The sequence below is a fragment of the Rousettus aegyptiacus genome, unplaced genomic scaffold, assembly GCF_014176215.1.
Source record: "Rousettus aegyptiacus isolate mRouAeg1 unplaced genomic scaffold, mRouAeg1.p scaffold_m13_p_5, whole genome shotgun sequence".
In the NCBI taxonomy this organism is placed as follows: Eukaryota; Metazoa; Chordata; class Mammalia; order Chiroptera; family Pteropodidae; genus Rousettus; species Rousettus aegyptiacus.
Window position 1 is genome coordinate 98,786,249 of NW_023416308.1, and position 25,989 is coordinate 98,812,237.

The 25,989-nt window shown below is 40.3% G+C and overlaps 1 long non-coding RNA gene across 1 annotated transcript in view; it reads left to right on the plus strand.

Annotated features, from left to right (window-relative positions):
* LOC107512014 overlaps nt 1-16,005 on the plus strand; it is a 42,295-nt gene extending 26,290 nt beyond the window's left edge. Inside the window, exons 2-3 of the long non-coding RNA XR_001597187.2 lie at nt 3,032-4,632; nt 13,696-16,005. This is a non-coding gene — a long non-coding RNA (uncharacterized LOC107512014). The remainder of the gene's footprint in view (nt 1-3,031; nt 4,633-13,695) is intronic.
* The last annotated feature ends 9,984 nt before the right edge of the window (nt 16,006-25,989 follow it).

Sequence of the window (25,989 nt, forward strand, 5' to 3'; positions counted from 1 at the left end):
CTGAGTGACAGGGCCAGGATTCAACACAAGCCTGTTCATCATCCAAGTGTACTAAGATCATAGACTCTGGAGCCAGACTTCATGGGTTCAAATCCTGGCTCCTTCCTTGTTAGCTATTTGACTTTGCCTCCATTTCCCTATCTCCAAAATGGGATTAACAACCTCAGAGGGTTGTTGTAAAAATTAAATACATGACTCTGTCTACAGCTAGAGAGCTATACACCTAGCATATAGTAAGGGCCACATGAATGACCATTATTCTTATGGTTGTTGTTATTATTATACTGACTGTTAAATATGGGAAAAAGAGGTAGGAAAAAAAAGCAGATGACCCACAGAGGGACCATTTTCATTGTCTCAAGAAAGAGATTTCTCCCAAGCTGCTGCTACTAGCCCCAGGGGATTTCGACAAGGAGCAAAGTGAAACCAGCTATTTCGAAAGCCAAGTTCTTCAGGTCAGCATTCAGTCTGTATTAACAGGAAAGGGGCATGGAAAAGGACAACTCACTGCTGTGAGAGCGAGGCTTCCTTTGAAGAAGCATTACATGGTCACCCAGAACCTTGCCTTTCATAAGTATGTGTTAAGGAGTCTCCAGCAGTCATATTTTGCGTATTTCTATCACCACGATACTCCATGGACTGACTGTCAGGGTTCTTTTTACTGCAGGAAATATGGTCATTCGTGCCTGTAAATCTAATCAGACTAGAGAACCAATTCCAGAAGCTCCAAAACTAATTCAGAAAACTCGTCTTTAAAATTTTGTTCTTCTAGAACAACTCAAGCTAACTAAAGGTACCAAAAGGCAACATGAGGCATTACCTGCCTGATGGTGACTGATTACAAACGTTAAGAGCCCTGGAAGTGAGGCTTTCTTAACTCCTCTAAACTGGTCATGATTATCAAGCAAATTATGGCTTCAGTCAGGGCCACAAAAGGTTCAATTCATGACCCTAATCGACAGCCCTATGAAGGACTTCTCTTTGAGAGACCCTAACATTGCCTTTTGAGGGAAGATTATCCAGGTTTAGGTGGGCCTCACAGAGCTTAGGGGACTATAAATAAAGGACTTTCTGAGCAGAGCTATAAGAATATTATGCTGGCGTAGGACGATATGCCAGGTTTATAGCTCTAAGTCCCTTATACAAACCCCTGGCTCTTATGGCCTTCAGGAAGGTCAGGGTTTACAGCCAATACGGTTTAAGGAGAGGCTCTTATCAGAATCCCTAAGTACAAGGAACTCCTGATTTGGGTGGGAAAAAAATCCACACTTAGGACTGGTGTCCAAGAGAAGTGCCCTTAGAATCCTCAGGTTTTTTTGTTTTTGTTTTTCATTTCTATAAGGAAATCCTTAGGATTTTATGTACTTATTTTGATGTGACTTTAACAGCATCCTTCATTCTGTGTGCTCGGGCACTATTCTCCATGCCATGATCTCCTTGTTGAACCCTTTATTTTACAATGAAGAAACTGAAGCCCAGAGTCACACAGCAATATGGTAATAAAGGCCCAGTACCCAAGACCACCGCCTCAGTCCTGTTCTCTGTCCTCTGAGCCACACTATCAAAGAGGATTTAAAAAATGTCTTTCAACGCAGATCATTCCTCCTCTCTTTCACAAGGCCAGCAGGTCACCTCCCTGCAGATAATTCTATCCACAAACTAATTCAGAGCACTCTGAAGCATGTCTCATCATGGACTAGAACTTCCACTGGCATGGGGAGGGATAATTCAGCGTTTGTTTGGGTACTGAACCAAAAGGCTCAACAGTACAACCCTATTGGTTAAGAATGACTAGAGAATGGCCTTTCTGATTATCTAGTGTTTCTGCTCATGTTTGTTGAATGAATGAATGAATGAATGAATGAATCGATAGAACATTGAAATATAATACCAGCAATTCTACTGAATTTAATTCAGTCTTATTTCCCCTGGTACATCAAGGTCATCATAATGAGTATGAATTACCACTCTGGAGAATTCAGCTGATAGAGAACAGGGATTGGCAATCTTCCCTTCAGCATGTTTTTGGTAATTTGCTGACCCTGATGTAGAAGGTGAGGGTGACCAAGCTGGATCTTCTCTCTCTCTTTTTAACAGTAAATCCTTCATATTAGTTTGCTTATCTTCCACTTATCCCTTTCTCATTAAAAAACAATATCTTGAGGAATGCACATACATGCAAGTTTAGTCATCTGAGTCTCTGGTTAACTGGAACTTAGTTACCCAGTCAGTAGGACATCACACGGAGAATTATGTCTTAAACTTTTCCCACAGATTATCTGTTAACAAGACTGAAGACATTCCATGGGTCACTTGGTTCTTTTTACTTTATTTGGGGACATGAATGCTAAGGCCAAGAGGCAGAAGCCAGCCCACTGACACAACTGGCAACTAGACACAGAACAAGTTGGTAGCAGGTTCAAGAAAAATGGTGCCAAGTTTTAAAAATAATTTTTTAAAGTTTAATGACAAGTTACAGTTTAAATTATTCCATTTTTGAGCAGCTAATGAATTAAAACACAAAGAATAGTAAGCAGAGAAACATGTTCAGTATATTAAATAACAGAAGCTTTTAGTGACACCATTTTTTAACTTACTGCTTTTCAACTTAAACTAAATATTTTTAAAATTTTGCTATTTTTAAGGCCACAAAAATAGGTTCTGCTGGCTCATGTCCAGAAGGCTTGGTCCTCTTGAAAATAGCATTCTTTGCTCTTTCTCAAATACTTCTTCAAACCTTTTACTTGTCAGGAATTATGCCCGGTGTCAGGGCTATCAAGGAAAAAGACACAGCCCCTGTCCTATGCGGACTGACATGGAGATGCAATGCTCAACATTTTCTCACCCTCCCCATTATTTTCCTTCTTTCAATGCCACCAGTCTAAGCTTTAGAGAGAATCTTCCTTATACATCATATGATTTCTATATATTCTTTAATGATCCTTACTTCGATTTACCCAACCTCTCAAAATTCTTGCTCTTTTTTTTTTCTTCCATTCTTTCTTTAACTTGTTTCCCCCTCCCTCCGCAGGTTCTTTCTTTGATGCATTGATCTGACATAATGAAGAGCTAAACAGAGAAGGTTCTGCTCATTTCTGCCTCTTTACACTGGGCTCACTGGTAAGGTTTTAGTTATGTACCATCTCTTCCAAATTTATTCTAGCCCATTTATCTCTAGATTATTTTCATTTGTATTAATAAACCATCATTATTATCCACTGAAGCATTATTTGTAATAGTTAATAAAAATAATAAAAGATAAAGACAAAATGGCAGGCAAAAAGAAAAAAAAAAGTAGAAGTAACCTATATATGTGTAGAAGGTGTTTAAAGAAACCATGGTATATCCATACAATGGAACCCTTGCAGCTTTAAAAAGAATGCGAGATCTCTAAAAAAGTTGAACTTGTTAAAGCAGAGATTAGAATGGTGGTTGCCAGAGGCCGAGAGTTGGAAAAATGGAAAGATGTTGGTCAAAGGGTATGAAAGTTTAGTTATGTGAGATACGTAAGCTCTGGAGATCTAATGTGCAGTATGGTGACTATAGTTAATAATACTGTATTGTATGCTCAAAATTTGTTGAGAGAGTGGATCTTAAGTGTTTTCACCACACACACAAAAATGGTAACTGCATGTAATGGATATTGTAGACAGCCTGATTATGGTATCATTTCATGAGGTATACGTATATAAGAGCACATCAAATTGAGCACCTTAAATAAGTACAATTTTTATTTATCAAGTATACCACAATAAATTTGGGGGGAAAGGAGAGGTCTATATAAGCAGGTATCTATCTATGACACACTGTAAAGTTTAAAAAAGGCAAGACACAGAACAATACTATGTGCTGGGCAACACCACTTAAAAATTATGTACGTGAACGTCTGTGTATGCATAATGTGTGTCTGAACACACACACATAGTATTTTAATGGAAAGAGTTTGAGGAGAATGTTAACAGTGGGGCATCTTGGGAGCAAGTTAGGGAAGGAAGACGTGAAGGAAGGGATGCCACTTTCTAATTCTACACTTCTCTATTAGAGATTTTAACAATGAATATGTATACTTTTATAATAAATAAAAGAAGAAATGTAATATTTTCCTAGACATTTCAAACTCTACATTTTTCTGGAATTGCATAACTGTTGAGTTTTCATTCACTTTGATGACAGTCATCTTCTCTTTCATAGCTTCAGGGAACGAAGGCCCAAGACTGACGGGTTTGTGTATTTCCTTCCCTATCTGCTACTTCTCTAGGTTCCCCAGCCCCTGGTATAGTGATCTGTTCACAATTACTTATAGCTTCCAGGCCACCTGCCAGCATTGTAACCATTCTCCACTTGTCTTTGCAACCAGTGTCATTTTAAAGCTTACGTGTACATCTCCCGCAGAGCTCTGAAGCATTCCTGCAGTGGAGGTGTTGGCAACAAACATTTCACCGGGCTCTGCAGAGTAGGCTTCATTCAGGATCATCATACCCTTTTCCTGGAAATCTTGGTCACATGATAGATAGACTTGGTCCTGGAAAATCTATCCACCAGTCCCTGGAAAGAAGCCAGAGAAGTACTATTCTCATCTCACAGATCAGGAAACTGAGGCATGGAAAGTTGACCAGGACTGCCTGTGATGAGGTATGGTGAAAAAGGTATTGGGTTAAAAGCCCAGGGTCCCAAGTTCAAGTGCTTGCCTCAGTACATTTTTCTTTAAGCAAATCTTTTTCATTTTCTGAGCCCTGGTTTTCTTGTTGGTAAAATAAGGATTATAATACCTGTTTCCTGGAGTAGTGCTATTACATGAGAATCTATAAATATTTTTGCATATTGTAGAGCACTACATATGATAAGAGGATCAACAACCAGAAAATTAGATATGAATGGTCATAGCACTGTAGTTGCATATGCAACTAGATTTTTGTTAGTAGTCTTAGACCCAAAACACATATTTAAAAATTTCTTTCAAGCATCTTAGAAGCCATCTCTTTGAGAATAGTCCTGTTCTTTAAATTCAAGCTTTCCACCCCCATACCCTAAATATTTCTCTAAATGGGTTTTAAAAGGGGGACAAAAGTATCAGTTCCATGAAGAAGGCAACAATATTCTATCAGAATGCCATGCCAAATTGGATAGCACTCTGAAAGCAGATTAAAGTTGTTTCAAATGCTTCAAAGAGAAGGAAAAATCTAATCCCCTAAGGCTTCCTTTAAACCCATATTCCTTAATATCAGAAAATGTCCCAAGTCTTTTAAAAGGCCCGAATATCATTTTACAGTTTAGAAGTAGTAATGAAGGACATTTTTCCAATTTTTTAGAAGATTCTTCCTTCCTTAAAAATGTAAATCTAGGTCTGCCTCAAAAAGGAACCTACCCTAGGAAATAAGGCCCTGCCAGTCTCAGAGGCAAGTGGGGGCAATAATCCCCAGGGCCGCCAGCCTGGAGTTTAAGGCTAATGACTACCTGGAGAATTCCTTAAAGAAGCAGAGTCAGACATTTGCCTGTTACTTCTGGGTGAGATTTGCATGCCTGTCATTCTGTGGAAGAACGCCCAGTCCCTCTACTATGTAACACTGAAGGAAAGAAAGTTTCCAAATGAGAAGAAAAACAAGGCTGGTTGCAATAGAAGCAAGTGAGATCATTTTCACTGCTTCAGAAAACTTCTCTTAAGCTGTCTTCCCTGATGCAAACTCTTCTCGAAACACTTTTCCTGATTCTTCCATTGCTGAGGTATGGAAACAGTTACAAAGCCCCAATTACAACAATGACTATTCGTTGAGATTAACCAGGTACCAAGCACCATGCTAAATACAATATCTCATTAAATCCACTCAGTAGCTTTGAGACAGATACTTTTATTAGCCCCCTTTTACAGATGAGAAAGTTGAGGTCTAAACGCCTAATTAAACTGCCAAGTGACACACAGCTACTTAGTGGTTGATCTAATACTCAAAAACCCAGATTTTTCCAACTGTGAAGTCATGTTTAACCAGAATGCTTCAGTACCTAAATACATCCTCAAGGCAGTGCAGGAAATGGCCCATGTTGAAAACTTTTGTTCTATCCCCATTATGGAATTTTATTATAATTAACAATAGCTGCCCGTGTGCCAGCTAAGTGTGCTACATGGTTTACATGCTTCATCTCATTTAACGCTTCCCAGCAGGTTTAAATGGTATAAACTACTTTGACCCTGGAAATACTTTCTGCCTCCTCTGTCTTTTCTCCTTTTTCTCCTGTTTCCTTCCTTTCTCCCTCTTCAGCTCAGAGATGTTGAATGCATTCTGGTCGCATTTTTTTCTTTTTTTAATTAAATTTATTGGGGGTGATGTTGGTTAATAAAATTATATAGGTTTCAAGTAAGTGTATGGTTTGGTAATACGTCATAAGTATATTGCACTGTGCATTCTGGTTGCATTTTTAACCTGCCTTCAACCTGGTCTAAAATGCACACTGTGTAGTGAAGGGAGATAGGTGTATCTTTACAGGTGTCTTCCACTTTAGTTTGAGGAGAAGTGACAAGTGTCCCTCTATGCTCTCTGTCTTCAGAACATCTCCCTGTGGACAGTGCCAGAATGGTGACCTCAAGCCACAGCTTGAACGTTGATTACAAGTAATCCAGCTCGAGGTGATAGAGTGTCCTTTCTTTAAAAAGGAGATAAAAATAGCTAAGAAATAACACTTTCCTTAGTTCTCTGAAAGGTTGGCATCCTTCCAGGATAGACTTATGTACTTTTTGTACTTGGAGGAAAAAAAGAGATGGGATTTGATCCAAGAACGGTCCTACAAACGAGAGAAATATGGAGCAAGCAGCTGGAGCAGGGCAGCCAAGTGGTACCACCAGCTGCAGGCCCATTAATTAACGTTCCCTGGTATGTAGCAGCTCCAGTGACCTTGATTCGTGTTGAATTCGCAGAGATAATTTTTACAGAGCCTCTACTTTTCTCACTGCGGTATATTTATCCAAGAAGTACCTTGCATATTTCCCCCATCTCTCTGCGCAGTAAATTTATTCTAATTGCAAAGAGATATAGTAAAAGCCTGATTGAACACTTGGCAGTTTACAGAGATTTATTTCTGGGGCTTAAGGGGATTTTTAGAGTGTGTGACTGGAGTGGAGTTGAGGGGAGCTGGGGAAGAAGCCCAAGAGAAAATGTAGATTTAATAGATCTATAAAATGACCCCGCTGTAGATAAATGCTTGTTCCCAAGAAACTTAAACAGCCTGACCCAAACCAGGGTCTGTGACAACCAGTCCGACACAAGGTGTCTGAAGCATTGCATATTTCTCTTTGGGTTTTCAGGACTCCATATGAAATTCATTATTCCCCAGGCAGAGGTGGGAGAGGGGGGAAATCTGTTTTCCAGAGGGAAGAAAGCATATTTAACTACACATTTCTAAGTACTAAAAGCTATGAAGAGAGACGAAAGTAAACCTCCAGCACCTGCCCTTAACATCCCTCTGCCTTTCCTCTCACTCGCTTGAAGCTGAATTCTGAATTTTCAGCCTAGGGTCCTGGAAGGCGGATCATGGGAACCTGCCCTTTGTATCAGGATTTCTGCACAAGAACGGGCAGCCTTCCTGAGTCCAGTTATCCCAGATGCTTCCAGCTGATAATGAGACAGATCAACACTGTCTTCTAAAGGGTCTTCTGCTGAGAATAGGCTTTGCGTGCACACATTGTTGAACTTTTCCACACAATCTTTCTAGGCTTTTAATCCCGCATTCACACTCACTTTTTTTTTTTGCAGCTGCTTGCAAGTTTTGCTGAGGATGAATTTTAGGACTTTCAACTGTTCAGTTTGTTATATTGTAAATCTAACCACTGTACTAAAATGGAGACGTTTGTTCTGGTGGAAGAGGCTAGACAGAAAAGATCCAATGGAGACAATTTGGCCAGAGGCTAAAGGGGGATTGGGTGAGAGGTTCGTGGGGTTCCCTGCATGTTTGCTTTCCCCCCCCCCCCCAGAAATTGGCATAAGGAGAACTTAGGTAAAAATTTTAAACTTTTTGATTGTGAAGTTTAACCCTTATACAGAAAGAAAAAACCATTAAACAAGCTGTTTTAAAGTTAAAAAGGATAATATTTTAAATAATATTTAAAGTCATGAAGAATAATATCGCTAACTCTCCCCTCAGAGCCTCTGTCTCTACAGATAACCACTATCATGGCTTTTATGAGAATCACTTCTTTGCTTTTTCAAACAATTATTTAGCACCTAAGTGTGCATCTACATAGAATGCAGTTTAATTTTATCTGTTTTTGAATTTTGTACATTGTTTTTTGTGTTTGACATCTTTTGCTCAACCTTAAGAGTCATCCACAGTATGTGTAGCTACAGTTCATACTCATTGCAGAATAATATTTTTTTATTTTTCCACATATTGTTAATGGACATTTGGGTTATTTCCGGTTTGGGGATGTTTCTAATAAAGCTCTGGGAGCGTTCTTCTTGTGCATATATGCAGGGCACATGAGAATTTGCTTAGCCTGTTTGGTTGATATCAAACAATTCAATTTGAACACAGCTTGAATCGAGGCTAGTCCTAGGCTGAATGGCAAAATGGGAAAGATGGGTTACTTGTTCATTCGTTCCATACACAAACCAAACTTCTACTGTAGGAATAGCAAACATGGGACACAGGCTGCCTGCCTCTCCTCCCTTCTGTGCTCAGAGCAAACATTACTAGTTCGTAAGAGTGTGTTTTCCTATTAAGTCTGGATGCAGCTTCAGAATTGTTTGCAACATGGTCCCCAAGGCAGCCAAGGATCAGAGATGGGAGGCATGATGGTTAAATGTCTGTGTCACCTTGGCTGGGCCACAGTATCTAGATACTTGGTCGAATGTTATTCCAGATGTTTCTGTGAAGGTATTTTTTTTCAGTTGAGATTAACACTTAAACAGTAGACTTTGAGTAAAGCCAATTACTCTCCATGATGTGGTGGGCCTCCACAAATCAGATGAAAACCTTATCAGAGAAAAGATTGACCTCCCCAAGCAAGAAGAAATTTTGCCAGCAGACTGCTTTTGGACTCGAACTGCACCTCTCCACCCTATGGCCTACCCCAGATTTTGGACTTTCCAGCAAGCCAGTTCCTTAAAATCTCTCTCTCTCTCTCTCTCTCTCTTTCTCTCTCTCTCTCTCTCTCTCTCTCTTTCTCTCTCCATGTCATAGGTGCTCAATAAGTATTTGTTGAAGCCTACTGGTCAGTCTTCTCCTGTATGTTTCATTGACCATTGGTTCTAAATGACACTCCCTTCGAAAGGGTATATGGTCACACCCTCTTCACAAATGCTGCATATAGTACTATAGCTGCTTCCTGGAGATCCACAGTTTAATTCGTTAAACTCAGCATTTCCCAAAATTATTTGACCACAGAACAATCCTTTTCACCCTGTACTCCATGGATATCCCAAGAGACTGTTATTGCTAAGAAATTACGTTAAGAGAAAACATGACTTATTTGAGTGTCCAAGCCCTGAAGTCAACCTCTTGGATCTTGGTTCTATTAATAGCTAACCACATAATTAATTTTAAGTCATTTGTCCTGGGGTTCTTTATTTGTGACATCATAAGCAAGTGTTCCCTTCTAACTCTAAAGTTCTGTGAGTGGAAGGGCATTGCCTCTTATGGTCCATCGGTCAGTTATTCCACACATGTTAGATTTCTATCCTATGGCAGTGTGCAAAATGCTGGACATATAATAGTGAACAAGATTGGCATACTCACTGCTTTCATGGAGCAACCAGTTGAGAATGATTTTCTAGAGCTCACTATTAGAACATTGTTCTCTAATTTCCAGAATCAAATTTCTGCTAGTTAAAAATTGGGAATTTACTGTCTCATTTATTATGCTATCAGGTCGTAGACTAAATCTTTAGAATCTAGACATATAGTCTGTCTAGGTTCATGATTCTATTTCACATTAGCATTCTATTGTAAGAATAAAAAATTTAACATGATTACTTAAGTGTATCTAGTTTTTAAATTTTCATCTTTAACTTTCTTTGTAAGGGTTCAAGTCTCTGTAGATTGAAGAGCAAATTCTAATAATATGACATCAACTGAGCACTATTGTGTGAAGACACTGTTTGAAGCACTTTATGCAAATTACCTTGTTCGATCTTCATAACAACCACAAGGGCCAAGTACTACTACTATTCCCATTTTATAGAGCTTAAATAACTTCCTCAAAATCACACAGCTGGTGAGCTGGGCCTTGACCTGAGGCAGTAGGGATCCTGAGGCTGAACCCCAATACTACACTACCACTATTCTTTATAGTCAGATATTGTCCAGTAGGCTTTCTGCTGGAAATTTAGGGGTTAACATTTCTGAAGAGCTGAACAATCATGAGATTTTTAAAAGTCAAAATCCGGCCAGGTAATGTTCTGAGGAGGTAATGAAAAATTAAAAGCTTTTGTTTTTTTGGCTGAGCACTAATCTTTGTGGTTATGACTATATCCACATGCCAGAGAATACTGCACTTTAGATAATAAGTTAACATAAAATTGTTGGTACAGTTTTAAACCTGACAGTTCTGTGTGCCTGATATGTTTTCTGAAAGCAATTTTAAAGATAAGACTACTCTCAGATCTGAATTTGGCTCTTTAAAGATTTCCAGTGCCATAGAGTATTTATGTAATTGTCTCAATTATATGCAGAAAAACTATAGTGCAAGGGCTAAAGGAGTATTTTAATCATAAAACATCATTTTATCAGAAAAGAAACAAACTATAATCAAAGAAATGCAAGCCACATAATGTGAGAATTCTTGGATTTAGCTTTAGAAGACATGTTGCATGGAAATGAATAAAATATAAACACAGTACTTTATCTAGGATATGACAAGAAACTTTGAGATTGTAATGTGCATTCAGATAACATTCCAAACCTATCCTTTCAAGTTTTCAGCCAAGAAATTTGTTTTTATAATTTCTTTGCACTTGGCAAACAGCTAGACTCTACTTGAGATATCAATTTTCATGCTTATGGTCCCAATTCCATCGTGTGCAACTATTAACTTGATGTGTGACCTTGACTAAATCACTCCCCTCTACCCCAACCCAACTGAAGGAGCTGGATCTCTTAGGCCCCTGCTGGTTTTAAAATTATGTGATTCTAGCCTGTGGATCATGATATAAACACCATAAAAAGTGCTTGCTAGAGGGATTGGATTTTTAAAAGTTGGGCTATTTAAGCGTTTTTAAATGACCAATCTTATAGCCAGCTATAAAGAGAATATAAGCCATGGCAGCCGGGGTCTATCAGCGATTTCCTTGGTTTTGTTGCTGGTGAGGAGCTGCTGTGCTTGTTTCAAGTCGTCAAGCACCTTATGTAATTTACAGAAAGTCTATCCGTGTGCTTCCTGGACTCCCTAACTGAAGGAGGCCTGAGAGATTCTGGGCAAAAGAAGCAGTGATCACGAGCCTATAAGATGACCCTGAACAGCCTCCGAAGCTGCAGGGAGGTGTGGACCCTGTGACACACTGCCCAGACTCCCTAATCGGAGACTGAAGTGCTCATGGCCCCAGCTGCTAGAAGCATTGGCCGCTGACTGTTCATCTGAGACCCTCTCTGGAGATAGCCTTTGGCTGAAGAGAGGCGCTTTGCCCAAAGCCACACCTCCTTCTGGGGCAGCCTACATCTAAGGACTGCGAATTCCGTGGAGGGGCTGGTTAACAGCCGACCCCTTGCCTCAATGAGCTCCAACTCTGAAGGGGCCCGCCAGCGCCAGAGCTCCTAATAGAGTGGGCAGAGGTCTTTGTTGCGGCCACAGCTGCTGCATCTCAGCGCAGCTTCTCCTTTGGCCCACAGATGTCGCCCCTGAGCCCTGCCCAGCAATCGGTGCACACTGAGCTCTCTGCCTCCAGAGCGGGCTTCAGGAAATCCCGACCAGCCACAGAGACTTTCAGACCTGAGTTCGAATTGGGCCTCTGCTTAATACTAACTTTGGGTCCAGGAGTCAATTTCCTCGTCAGTAAAATGAGAAAAATAAACACTACCTCATAGAATTGGTTATTATAAGGAAATTAATCCAAAGCATGTAGCAAATGATTAATAGCAATAATTTAACATTTATAGGAGCACTTACTTTGTTTCAGGTGTTATTTTATGTACTTTATCATACCGGAACTCTATGAAGAAGATAATATTCCTATTTTCAAGATGGTAAAACTGAGTCACAGGGATGTTAAATAACTAATTTATTTAGCTAATAAAATAATAAGAAGCTAATAAAACAGTCAACTATTCAAACTCAGGCAGCTGGACTGCAGAATTGGCATACTTAGCTAAAACTCTGCCGCCTCCCGTTGATAAAGGAAACATTTTAAAATTCCGATGATTGATAAAAGCCCGATAATGTCGCCTGATTCTAGAAGTACCTTTAAAACAAGGCAATTATAAAAGAAAAATTTTACAAGGAATTTCTGGGCTATTGTTTATATTTTAGTGTTGCTATAGATTATGCTTATTTTTGCTTCAGATCAACTCTTTTTCATCAAGAGAGTCACTAAAACAGTTGGAGGGCAGGGGACCTAATCTGATCTGATAGTGGTTGCTGCATGAGATAATTTATTTCGGTTATTTGTTTCTATTTCAATAAACATGTACTGAGTTTCTATTTTAATGAAACTAGGTCAAAGAATAAATAAAACAATGACATGTTTCACTATCAGGTAGTAATTTTGTATACTAATAAGGTTTAGGTTATATCATATTTCCTGCAGTTTTAAATATCTGCCTCCCCTGGGTCCTGGGGAAGTAGATTCTAACAGGGAGGAGAGGCTCTGTGACAAAAGCCGCTGCTATGCCCCTCCTGACCCTATAAAGTTACAGTTTATACTTGTGTTGACTTCAGACTAGTTGTCTGTTAGCATCCGATGGGAAGCATTTGTTTCACATTTCACTTCTAATTTGAACAGATTTATATCATAATTTTTATTTTAGGGGATAATGTGTTAACCATGCTCGTTTGGGCCCCTGTTACACTTTGAAGGTCAGGAAAGTCCTTTTTTACTCTTCAATGCACAAGTGTGTTAAAGGTTTTATGATTTGCAAATGAAGTGGTTTTTCGTCTGCTGTTAGATAACTAAGGTATAAGAGAGTTCCTTCTACACCAAATAAATTAAACATCCAAATAATTTACATCTCCAGGTACGTTTGCCAGACTAGCATAACTGAGTAAAGTCAACAGATTAAATGTTCCCTTGGCAATCAGTGAGGGTATGAGATACAGCAAGCACCTGGGCGGCCCCATTGGGTCTTATTATTAAATCACAGGCAAGAGCTCAGAATCCCAGGGTCTCGGGTGACAGGTAGGAGCTAACTTCGGAGGACAGAGCTTTTGTTCCCTCAGATGTCATAGCTGTCATTGATCTTAGGAAGTGGAAGACTCTCAGAATAATAGAGATAGAAAGAGAAAGAGAAAGGACGAGGGGAGGAGGAAGTCAGGGGCAGACAGAGACAGAGGCATGGTGGAGAGACCGCACGTTTCAATGAAGGAAGACTCCAGTTATTTATATGTCACTGAATTGGGAATTCATGACCGTAACAGTGTATATTTGCACAATCTCAGAGCAAAAGTTAAAAAAGAGTTAAGGAATATTTTGTATATGCAACCACTATTTATACCTATCAAGGTCAGAACAAGAACGACCTAGAAAAATAAATAATATTTCCCTTCTTTCTAATTTCCAGGTTTTTGACCAGCACCTGCTTTTGCCTGGAGAAGGAAGGTTTGGTCTACAGAGCTGAAGACAACAACAGAAACATTAGAGAGTGGGGGCCAGGGACTTAGGGTGTTATCCATAATAGCCAGTCTACTTCTTGGGAAGCCAGAAAATAGTCATCTCACATTTAATGAATGGAATTTATCAATCTAAATATAGTTTCAAATTTGTACATTTCATTTTGGAGGGGGACTCAGATAATAGTGGAAATTTGGAGTGGGGAACAACAGATATATATTTAGTCAGTGGAAATCTACTTTAAATCATATCCATTGCATCTAGAACACAAACAGGATCCCATTAAAAAATAGATCTCTATCTCCTCTCCAAAGGTCTTATGAAAATCCAAGTGCTATAAGGAAAATATGAAAGGCCGAACTATGCTTACACTTCTTAACTAATGTTGGCACAACTTCTCTAGAAATGAATGGGATGGGAAAAAAGGAAAAAGCAAAACATCACTGGTATATTGTCTACTGACACTTTTAGTAATTGCTAGACTTCTGGTCCTGTGATAGTCCTTTAGGGGAGGGGAGAGAATTGGAGGGAGAGAAGATAAGGGTGGTGGTGGCCATGATTTAGAGTGCCTGATTTAAAAGTATCTGAATTTAAGGAAAAACCATTACATTGGGTTCATTGCTGAATTCTCATAGGGCACACGAAACTTTACATTTTTATTTAGGAAGAAAGGGTGAAAGAGAAGCTTCCCATGTCTGGTTTATGAGTATGGCCTTGAAAATGTCCACAGACATATTGTTGTCTTGTTGAGTCTGCAGCCAGGAAGGCAGAAATCACTGCAGCGAAGCAGGTGTGAACGTCCCCTTACTTCAGAGGCAGCTCTCTTTGAAGCTGAAAACTCAAGGACACTGGTACCTTCAAGGAAACAAGGATATAATTATCACAATACCCAATTGGCCAGTGACCTTCCATTCCTCAGGCCTGCCCTACTCCCTTCGCTGGCACCAGCCCAGGTCCTCACAGACTGAGCTCTGTGTCCCAGGCTGATCAGATGGAGGAGCAACCCACTCACGCACTCTTTGAAAGCGTTCTTAATCTCTTTCTATTACACTGCTCTTGCTGACATAAATCCGCCGGCCCAGGGGGGCTCCGAACCCCCCACAAAGGGAGGCACATGCAGGCCAAGTGGAGTCTGAGCAGCTAAGGCATAGAATTTATGCTTCCTCTCACCTGTGCTGCCCGTGGCCTCTACTTGGTCTGTTTTTGAAGGTTAGAGCATAACCTCCCAGCTCCTTGCCAAGTCTGCCATCATCACCTCAGTCACGGAAGCAGACTTCCCAAGGACATTGGAAACTAATAACAATGACTCTCAATTTCATTATTCTGTTTGAAATGTTGAAAGCAGAAGCCTAATAAAATGAGTTCAGGAAAACAAAAAGAGCTATAAATTTTCATTTGAAAGGAGAGGCTAAAGAACTCTGCTACTCAAAATACCTAGAGGCTGTTTCTCAGTTACAGCAAAAATCTAGTATTTGGTTTTCTTCCCTTCACTGTGCAAAAGCCTTGGCTGTATTCTCTTAGCACAGATTCTTTTCTGCTTCTATGAGTTAAATGTCTATAGTCAAAAGAGTTACACGACACTCCCTACCCAACTCCTACACACACACACACACACACACACACACACACACACACATCCCTGTAGCAGATAACTCCCCAGCGTTTTTTAATGTGGATAGTAGTCTATAACAATAGATCATTATGATCCAGTAGATCACAATATAAGTAGATGTAACCTTCTTGAGAGGTGGGCCCATATCTTATTCATGCTTCTGTCTTCATAACTGATACATATCAGGAATCCAATAAATAATGTGAATTAATAAAATAAAAATATAAACAGTGAGGGATGATCTTTGAAGTCACTAGTCAAAAGTTAACTTACAACTTTAGCTATTGTAGTTCAGCACCTAAGAACCCACATCTGAAATGATGTCAAGAATGAATGGTCAAGATACAATAAAGTTTACCTCATATTGCAAGTCTAAAATATATGAGCTAAAAATAGAGTAAGTGAATTGGATTTCCTTAACCAATGTCATCATTAAAAAAATAATAATAATAATTAATTTTAAAAAAATAGAGTGAGTGAACAGGAACCAACCAGCCAAGACAGTAAACTCAAGTCTTAAATGTCAAAGACTTGAAAGAATCCATAAATATCTGCATGCATCTGTCCTAAGAATAGCATTGATTTCTTTGACTTTTCATTCATTTTCATGATAAGCCTTCAAAACTTAAGGGGAAGGAAGGAAAGAAAGAAAGAGGAAGGCCATGTAAAAAGCAGCAATCAGGAAATAATCAAAAGCCTTCATTTTTTCCCTTCCATCTAATCTCTCCTTAGACCTTTTCGTCCTGAATATGTAATAGCATTTATTCCACAGTATCGAGGGGCTAAAAACCTCACAATTCCATTTATTTATGTCATCCAAAATGCTGAATTGGAACAGGTTCATAGTCCAGGAACCCTCAGACGAGTTCCAGAAGTTTATTGTTCTTTTTTGTTATAACTTTTAAAGCTTAGGGATAAGAAAGGAAAATCACAGTTAATATTCATTGAACACTTGCTACATGCCAGACATCTTCCTAAAGAAATTTTCATGCATTTTCTCGACTAACCCTCACTACGGCCCTCACCTCCAGATGAGGAGACAGATGTCATAGAGGTAACGTAAGAGGACTACGCATGAACTGGTAGAACCAAGATATGAATCCACACTTGTCAGTCTCCAGATCTAGGTTCATAAGTACTATATCGCAGAGGTCTCCACAGCATCACATTTCTCTCAATAGCCCACTCTTCATGGATTAGTCATAAAATCTTTAAATCAGCAAGCATTTGGTGGGAAAATATGAGCGCATAAAGGGAGAAAAGGAATATAGAGGAGGACATGAAACAGTCCTTGGCTAGAAGGGCATGCTGTCTTCCTGGAGAGACACGATAGGAATTATTCAGTGAATAATATCAAATGGACAGAGCTAAAGGAAAGTTCAACTATTTGTCAAAATGGGTGCTATGGGCAATAAACATGTGGTTGACCAGGAAGCAGAAAGAAAACACCAGGCATTATTATGGAAAAAGTCTCATTTGGGGAACCAAAATGTTATAGGACAGTCACAGGATTTGCTCAGACCGAGGAGGAAGCAAAGGTTGTTCAAGTCAGTTCCTGCCCACCTGGGCTGCTAGGCCAGTGGTGTCCAGGCACAGGTCCATTCAGGCTGCAGAGCATGGAACAGAGCTTGATCCCAAGACAGAGTGGCACCAAAACTACAAGTCAGGGAGACCCCCCCCCTGAGGTGTGCATATAAGGGCTCTGGGCCAAAGGCAGGATGCAGGAACGAGACAAAAGTTAGGACTAGAGAGCTCAGTCCAAAGCCAGAGAATTGAAGAGGGAAGCAGAAATAAAATCTAAAGAGCTGTTTCATCCCAAAGGCAGACACTCCTAGTGGGACGTGGAGCCCCAGCTGTGAGTGGGGAGCATGCTGTGAATGATGTTGAGGAAACCTAGGCAGGGACAAATGTGTGAGTATGGTATGTGGACAAAGAGAGGACCAGTGAGTCTAGAATGTGTTTGCAGGGAGTAGCATCAGTTGGGTAGGTGAGATGAAGGCAGATGAGAGACTCGAGGACCATGGCAGTAGCCAGCTTATCAGGACACATGAGCAGGCCTGGAGTTTGATGAACCAGTCTGCAGTCATGCGATCAATATTGTTTGAGATGTGTTAAGTCATTTTTCTTGTTCTGTCACCTGTGAAGTGTGAATCTCAGCTCTGCTACTTAACAGCTCTATGACATTGGGAAAATGACTTCATTCCTCTGTGCCATAACATCCTCATTTGTAAAATGAGTATAGTAATAATATGTACCTTCTAGGATAGTTGCGAGGATTCAACAGGTTTAGATATGTCACATGCCAATGTAAGATAAGGCTTTGCTAGCTGTCATTCCTCCTCTCCAGGTTTACCATTCCAGGCTGTAGAGTCACAGTTTTGGGGTGGAAGGGGGAGGTCTCCCACAGCAATTCCTTCTCCTCATCACCTGAATTATTTTAAATGTCCAGCTCCTGAATATTTTTCCTGGGTTCCCAGAAAGACATAGACACACCTATGAAGTTTGCTCTAAAGACTACACCTTTATAACAGCTTTGGATTCCAGCGTCTAAGAGAGCAAGTCCCTTTCTGATGTCCTAACAATTCTAACTGCTAGTTTTGAGTCCATCTCCTATTCTTTCCTCATTATGTGTATTATTTTAGCTACTTCAGTAAGAATAATGATGAGGACAGAGAATAAAAAGAGTGGAATAAAAAGAGGACAAAAGTTGGAAAGGAAAAGGAAAGAGAGAGAAATAAAATGAGGGAAAAAAATTCTTTGTACTCAGCTGTCACGATTCTAGCATCTCAAAAGGCTCTTTGTCATTACTCAAATTGGGAGAATACAAAGGGAATGAAGATTTATTGAAATCTGTAAGCCAAGCACAGTCCCATGTCTTCCACACACTCAGAGAGGTTATCTTGTTCATACTAACTCAGCTATTAAGTGGGAGGGTCTGGCTTTAGATCCAGGGCGAGGTTTAATTCAACTCAATAAATATTGATGAGGCAGACGTGGTTTTAGGCCAGGCACTGTGTTGGGAGCAAGTGATACCACACTGGATAAAACAGACAAAAATTCCTGCCCTCGTGGAGCTGACTGTTGAGTGGGAAGACAGAAGATAAAACAGATAAGTATGTAAAATATAAAGTGTGTTAAACAGCAATAAGCCTTAAGGAGAAAAAAATAAAATGGGAGAGGAAGATAGGTTGGGATGGAGAGGGTGCAATTTTAGACAGAGCCATTAAGGACAGTGTCACCAAGAAGGTGACTGACAACTGAGCAAAGATATGAAGAGAGCAAGAGCATCAGCCAGGTGTGCATCTGGGAGAGAATGTTCCAAGGAAAGGGAAGAGCAGGAGTGGAGGCTTTGAGGCAGGTGTGTGCCTGATGTGGTGTTAGAGGAATAGCCAGGAGCCCAGTGGGGCAAATATGGGGTGAACAAAGAGGAAAGTGTGAGGAAAAGCAGGCAGGTAATGGGGCCAGAGCACCTATGCCTCAAACAGCCTTAGGAAGAACTTTTTGAAGAGAGATGAAAAGCAGCTGATATGATCTGACTTGCGCACTTGATCAGGCTCATCTGCCTAAAGGGACAAGGCAAAACAAGAAAAAAGGATGAAGAGGATATTGTAATAATCAGGAAAGATATGAAGGTTAAGACCAAGAGGTGTCAATGAGAGAAGTTAAAAAAGGGTCAATTCGGCTTGGATGTATTTAGAAGGTATAGCTGATAGAATTTCTTAGCAGATTGAACAGGGGTATTAGAAAAACAAAACAAAACAAAACAAAAACAAAAACACACAGGAGACATAGGGCCCCAAGGTTTTTGGCTCCAGTAAGTAAGGGAATAGAGTCATCACACAGATGGGGAACTTCGAGACACCTGTGAAACATCCAGGAGGGGGGAAGCAATCAGAGCTGCCGGGGAAAATCGATCTCAAAAACAGGTCTCAAAGCCCACGCTCTAGTCTAGCAAATATCTTAAGAACTTGGAATTTAGGGATTCGGACCTGTTTATGGGAGTGAGAGGAACAGCTTTCCAGAAGTAACAAGAAAAAATAAACCTAAATAGAAAATCTCAAAAACTAGTGTGAGTTATGACTTTTAATCTCCTGATCCTCCCAAGATTTTTTCTGATTATCTGGGTCCTTTTCCTACCCTAACTGCTCCCCTCTCCCACCTCAAATAAAATCTATATTTGCCCAAGTGGGTTCTGGCAAAGTAATAATGGGGCCATCACTCCCAATGGGAATGAATGTACTTTTCACAGCAAACTTTACAGAAATGGTGGTTCTCTGCATGTTGACTCTCTCTGAGGACCACTGTGAACTCAGGCTCCTCTTCTACTCTTCAGTTCGTTGGGCTACTGGCTGTCTTGGACCTCTTGGCCATTTCCGAGTTTTTCTAGGTTGACAAAGGGGGAAGATTGCAGGTCAACCTAATCATTCAAGTAAGCTGCAATGCTTAAGGAGATTCATTTATGTCCTTATCATTTGTGTTTTCTTATCTTGGTTATAAGTCAGGGTCACTATGATTCTTTAAGACAACATATGAAAGGGGAGAAGCATTGATCTCTGCAGGAATAAAAGACTGACCTGGATGTAGAAACATGTTTTTTTCTCATGGGAGTAGGAAGTTTTACGTGCTTGTATCCTCACACTTCACTGCTTAGGAGGTGGCTATGAGATTTGCATTCAACAATATGCACTGATTGATCTCCTACAAGCAGAGGTTAAGTGCTCTTGATCATGTTAATCTTATTTAATCCTCACAACCACGTGGAGAGGTGGCATTATCTTATATTACAGTGGAGAGAAAGGAGGCTCAGAGATGTTAGCAGCCCGCCCAACCTGGGAGGGGCAAGAGCTGGCCTTCCAACCCAGGACTTTAGGTGGTCCTGCTCCCATGTCACATTTTTACCTCATATTATGAGCCAATAATATAAGAGTTAAGGCAAAACTAGGTAGTCTCTAAGCCCAGGGTTAGCCAAAGATGACTTGCCTTCTTTTTAAAAAAGAAAATACCCATGTGGGAGAAATTTCACTTTTGAATATTGAGATTACTCTTAATTGCTAGGGAAAAGTGGGTAAACACTGTATTCGATGCCTAAAAAATGTGATAACAGAAGCAGGAATTTTTCTTTTTCCCATTTGCTTAAGAGAGTATCCAAATTCACAACCATAGTACACGCATAGTGTGTGTGTGTGTGTGTGTGTGTGAGAGAGAGAGAGAGAGAGAGAGAGAGAACTGATAAATGCTTACTCTGGGTATTTATTAAGTGCTTTCCATACATGATGTCTTCTAATCTTTTTCTCAGTCTTGTGAAACAAATACTATTATCTCCCTTATTTTACAAATAGAAACTGAGAGATTTTTAGGTTGAGGTTTGTGTACTTGTCTGCAGTACACAAAGCTTATGAAGGGTACATGCAAAATTCCAACCCAAATGGGTCTGAGTGACCCCCCACTTCCTCTGCAGCCCAATACACACAATTTGAAAACAGTATTGACATGGCTACTCTCAAACTTCAATCATAGGCACGTAAATTGATAGCTTTCAGACTGACACCTTGGCACTTTTGACCAGTTATAAAAGTAAGCATATTCTTTGCCTCAGCAATTTCATTTCTAGGAATTTTCGCTAAGGAAATAATGAGTATATGTATACAAAGATTAATATACAAGTAAGTTCTATACATTGTTATTTAAAGTTACTCACAATTAAGTTATTAATACTGTTACTAAGTTATTAGACTCAAATACATTCGTACTGGAAATGTTATGAAGTCATTGAAAATTATGTTGCAGAAGAATATTTGATAACACCGGACACTCCTATGGTACATTAAGTGAACAAAAGCAGATGCTATCCCAATTTCGTAGTATATATACAGGGTATATAATGTGCATTGAAAAAAATACTAAAAGAGATACACTAAACTTTCTGAAAACACATGACCTCATTTAATTTGGCTCAAGGCTCACAAGAGGCCTTCTTTAACCACAGGTTCAGTGCAGTGTCTTTGTAAGGTTCTGTAAGTATCCACACGTCTTGCCATTGCTCATGGCACAGAGTCCAGACTTCTTAACTTAGGCTGCAAATCCTTAAATAACTCTTGTCCTCTTCTGACCATCTGTCTACCCAATCCCTGCGTTACTCACCATGTTTCACTCACACTAGCACTTTTTAGCTCCTAAATTATGCCTGCTCAACCCTACTCATATGCAGGGCCGTTGTATGTGCTGCCTCTTCTGCCTGGAATGCTTTTCTTCATTCTTCTCGTGGCTGGCCTCTTGTTTTCAGGTCTCAGCTTAAATGTCACCTCTTTAAAGGGTCCTCCCTTGACTACCTAATATAATGTAGGCATACTTTTTATTCTTCCACACTGCATCCTATTCTTCTTCTCTTTTGGTGCATATGATAAATTATAATGACATATTTATGGTTTTTACATGTCCAATGTCTGCCTTTTCATAGAAGCTAAGCCTTGTGAAGGTAAGATCTGCATCTGTTCACAAGTGTACACAGGTGCCTACTCAGAGACTATTCATGGTAAGTACTCAGTAAAGACTTTTTGAATGAATGAATGAATGAACGAACAAAGTTAATACAAAGTTATATGACACTGACTCTGTCCCTAGCAAAGTGCCATGGAAGGTTTAGAAGCTTGTTGGAAGATGTGGATTAGATAGTAAATAATCAATATAGATCTGTATAATACACAGCTACAAGAATTCATATAAGGAAATGTTTCACTTATTTTAAAAACATTCTCTAAGAATGGCTCATTAGATCTTAACTGTGTCCTACATCTTAGAAGTAAGATGAACTAGAGAGAAATATCTGAGTACAGACTTCCCACTTTTCTAAAGGCATCGAAGGCCAGGTAGATAAGTTGATGTGGATAAGTTGATACTCTTTTGCATGCCCTCATGGCCCGCTTTACCCCCATGCAGTTCCTCCAAATCTGACTTCCTTCTTTCAGCAGGGAAAGACCTGCACTACCACACTCCAAGGGCTTGTCCAAAATCCCCAGGGCAGTTGTTCACAAATAGAAGTCATCATGTCTCCTGAAGAACCATACAAAATGCTAAAACAGTGTCAAAAATAATTAATTTGGGGTGAAAAAGAGAAAACTTCATATGCAAAATCCTATGGGAGGCTTAAGAACAATTATAGGACAAAGTAAAATTGATAATTCTGTACATTAACTTAATATTCCCCCCACTCCCCCCCCCCCTGCACTGGAAAATGGCAACCTTTATCTGACTCTAGGAGCAGAACGTGTTGGGCTAGCTTAGGGCCCGTCAGAGTTCCTAACGAATGTCATCCCGAAGTGAAATCGGGTGTTGTAGTGGGGGCTGGGGATGGCACAAATATTTTCCAAGCCTTACTCAAACAGCGACTTCTATCTGCTACCATGCTATCAATTTTTCCAACAGTTGATTGCGAATTCACCTCATAAATCAATCTGTACAAGAGGTCAGAAGCCAACCACAGCCAATTAAAACCTCTCAGAAATAATTCATCCAAGATCTGAGTAAGGACTTTTTTTTTTTTTTTTTTTTGGTAAGTCCTAGGAGGCTCTTGTTTATTCTAATCAGATCAGTAGAGGAAGAACTAAATTGGGTAGAACTCGCATTTTTCTCTTATCCCAGAACGCGAACTCAGATGTTTTTATAAGAAAAGGAAGAGGAAAATGAGAAAGATATGAGGAAAGAGTGGGCTGAAGAATGAAACTAGAGACTAGAGACGGTAACCCGGTGTGAGCAAGTGCTGGAAAAGCTAGAAGGCTGTATCACATATCATATCAATATACAACTACACACACATACATTAACATATAGACTATAACAATACAACTGTGGCTATATTTTCACTGTAGACCCGTGCTAGAAGCTGAGTGAACATGAACAAATTACTTAACTTTCTAACCTTCTGTTTCTCATTCTGTTAGATGGGTAATAATAACAGTACCGATGGCCATGTGGTTGATTAAACGGGATGCTTGCAAAGCACTAGCATGCTCTCTGGCCCCCAGAGTGCCCGCTCGATGCTGTCTACAGTGAAAAACAATGCTGCATGCTCCCTAGTTATCAGCTCATTCAGTTTCAAGATTCTTCCTGCAGCCCCATGTCTAGCCAGACTCTTGATTGATCACTCCTGGGGCCTGCGATGACACCTTCTGGAGGTCACGACTGAGGAACCGCAGGCTCCTGCGGGCCCCAGCCTCCTCCTCATGTCAGCACAGCTCACTGGGCGGCCCCTGCCTGGTTGGAAGGGCTCAGCACGGCCCAGCACACTCCTGCCTGATTAGCAGGGCTCTGGTTTAATCCCCCTCTCAGACAGCCTCAGGCCCACAAGCAAACCTTCCGGCCACTTTTTAAAGCCAAGTGCCTTCTTTTCTAATTCTAAATGTAAAATTAAATGCTTATTGTAACCATTTGAACAGATTTGAAGTGCATAAAGAAAAAATTAATAGTCTCCTTATTTTCACCCTCTTTACTTCCTACTCCAGGACCCCCATCCTGAGCAAACCAATGGCAATTGTTCCGCATACCCTCCTATGACTTGTAAATACTTTTAAAATACTGTTAAAGTGTTTATGCGAACCCATGTAATCATATAGACATATGAGAAATATTACCCTGCAACTTGCTTTCTTTTTCCCCACAGTCCAAAGTATCATGAACATCTTTTCCAGCTACTATTTAGGAACTCTAGACAAAACTGTGAAGTCTTCGCCCAAGTTCTGCAGGATATTCAACAAAGTAAACAGAAACATCAGCTTTGTTTCCTGGTGACTATCTTTTAGATTTCACCCAAGGAGGTTCAAAGCATTAGGCTCCAAAACTTATCTGGGATGAAGAAAGTATGTCAAAGAACTTATAATTGTTTTATTTCTCTGTAAAACTAAAGTAATGATGGCTATTTATGGCCTATTTCTCTCTTTTTTTAAAAAAGAAATTCTCTTTGTCTTCAGGTTTTGAGACATGTGCAAAGGAGAGCGGGCAGCAAGAGACACTGTCCACCAATTCTCTCTCAGAGGGTTCTCTGCAACCGCCAAGACCACGGTGTTCTATCCAAGGGTGAGGAAATGACGTGTGTGCTTGTGTAGACAAATTTTGTCCACTCTGTGGTTATTCCATGTGGGGTGACCAGGCCCCCCACTACACCAGCCAGGAGTGCAGAGCCCTTCAGAAAACACATCACAATAAACGGGGTCCAGCCAAGACACTTAGCTGTTGCAACAGCTGGCATTTTGATGAAATTGGCCAGGGTGAGTCCAAGAGTAAAGTTAGAAGTTGTCAGGTCCTAGGTAATTCCTGAGACAGTGAACATGAAGCCGAATCCTGTCTCACACCTAGGACTCCAGAGAGACAGGAGCAAAGTGTGGATGTTGATGGTAGTTGTGGCCAGCCCAACCATCCTCTTCACTTGCTCTATATTCATCGCCAGCATCACCATCTAGAAAGATGGGGATATACTCGAGATGAGGTACTCAGGTGCCTCTCTTAATTCTACTGGGAAGACAAGAGACCAACGCACCCTCATATGCACCCTGTGTTGGGGCAAGAGCATAAATAGACACTGCTGAGTGAATCAAGATAAGAACTAAGAAAAAGTAATGTATCATGGGAGAGAAAAGGGTGCTCTGACACCAAGCTTAAGCCCCTAAATCCTGCCTAGCCCTAACAAGGATAAGGAGTCTCCTTCCAGCTGGAAACAGGAGAGCCCTCACGGAGTTATTTATCACTTACCCACCATGTTTATTATTGTTGAGAGCCAGAGAAAGGGGCCGTGTTTACGGCAGGTTAAAGGGAAATCAGAACACTGCACACAGGATTCGTGAGACTCCCGGAGCCTGCTAGAGATTAGACAGAGAAAACCGCGGGCCACGGAGTCCCAGGCTGATAGAAACACACATACTCGTTAACCGCACTCATATTTATCACCGGACTGCGAGCTTCTTGAAGATAGGGGTGATGTTTTATTCCAGTTACATCCTCTCCCAATCATCCTTTCACAGGAAATGAGATTTATGGAGCAGGAGTTCCATAAATATTTGTGAAATGAACTCAATCGGAGAACAGAATCTGTTCTGATTGTCAGTAAAAACAACTTAATCTTCAGCTAATGCTATTCAGAGTCCAGTACACGAGGGACTAGATTAGCCAGGGCACGACGAAGACACACAGCAGAAGTTAAAGAGATGCTGCTTCCAGCCTTCCCAATGGATTGAGGGGAAAAGCTATCATCTTTCACAAAACGGGTGACTCCATCTGTTAAAATAATTTGAAATTTTTCCTCACTAAAATTTTTAATGCAGTGGTCAAATCCCTTTCTCCTTTCTCATTTTAAACAGAGGCTTAAAATATATAAACAAGAAATATTTGTAGATCTCCTAGCACAGTGCCTAGTATATGCCACCAAATGCTGATTTCTTTCTCTTTTCCCCTATCCTTTAATCCATGGAAGTTGGAGTGACCTGATTCCTGAGAGCACGATTTGGCAGGAGAAGGGAGAATGAGGGTCAGGAGGAGATTCGGTAAGGCACTGGAGTAAAGGTGCTATTTCGGTGAACCACTGTAGTTGGCTAGCGAAAAAGAAGACATGGGAGTATCTGCAATATCAAGGCCACTTGATGTTTA